This window comes from Corvus brachyrhynchos, unplaced genomic scaffold (assembly GCF_000691975.1).
Source record: "Corvus brachyrhynchos isolate BGI_N302 unplaced genomic scaffold, ASM69197v1 scaffold97, whole genome shotgun sequence".
Classification (NCBI taxonomy): domain Eukaryota; kingdom Metazoa; phylum Chordata; class Aves; order Passeriformes; family Corvidae; genus Corvus; species Corvus brachyrhynchos.
The window spans coordinates 8,466,726-8,467,821 of record NW_008239758.1 but is presented as its reverse complement, the minus strand read 5'-3'; positions in this window follow the sequence as shown (position 1 = coordinate 8,467,821).

Here is a 1,096-nt window from a genome sequence, read left to right as displayed (position 1 = left end):
GAGATAAAAAGGCCTGTAAAGTTTATATACATTTCTGTTTTCCTCATCCCTCCCTTGGAAACACAGCCAGCAGCATCCCCAGCTAATCAGCCAGAACCAACCTCAGCAAGCGAACTTTTTTTCAATTAGCAACACTATATTTTCAGCATTAGAGGCCATGGCTATAAATATCTGACTATTTCTCTTAAAAAAAAAAAATTACGACAGAAGACTGACTGCCCCCTCCCCCCTTTCCCTGCACACCCACACTTTTCGTGTCTAAAATTAGCAGGAAAACTATGCACTAGAGAGAAAGTGCGATGTAGCTAAAGGCAGGGAGGCTTCATTAGTTCCTGCAAAGGCTTGGGTTGGAGCTGGGGCCGGAGCGCCAGCCATCAAAGGCAGCCAACTGCATCTTTGCAGATCATTTTGGCGCTTCAGAGAGCGATTCAGGCTGGAAATCTGTAAAATCCACGCAAACCTTTCTCCTCTCGCTACTAGGCACCCTTTGACACAGTTGTATTGAAGTTGGGGCTGGAAGGTCCTTGGAGGTCTCCGAGTGTGACAGTACTTAGAATAGCGGGTAGATGGCACAATTTTCTAACATTTAGAGAGAAGAACCCACGCTGGGAGCAATAAGTCCATTTAAAAGCCCTTTATTTAAAAGGAACAAAGATAACTGACAAACAAAGTACAGAGACATCTCAATGAAATTTCTAGAGAAGAATAAAAAACTCTCTGCAAAGGAAAACACAAGTTCTCGGCTTTATTTATTGTTGCTTTAAGTACAATACCGAAATTAAATTAAATTAAAATATAGATGTATCTAACAAGCTCCTAGAACTGAGGATGTTTAAATCAGGGATCCAGGATAGTAAGATACGAGCAGCTATTTGAAAGGAAGGAAATTCAGAAAATAGGGTTAATGTTTCAGAGTGAATACAGCTCTCGCATGCCCGTTGTTTAAAGGGCTCCATCACATCAGCACATGCAATTTTTTTTTCTAAGGCGAATCGGAGAAAGATGTGGTCAAGGGTGTGTGTGCTTGGGGGGGGTGGGGGGGAATAAAACCCGGGAAGAAGGGGGAGGGGGGAGAAATCTGAGGTTAGGAGGTACT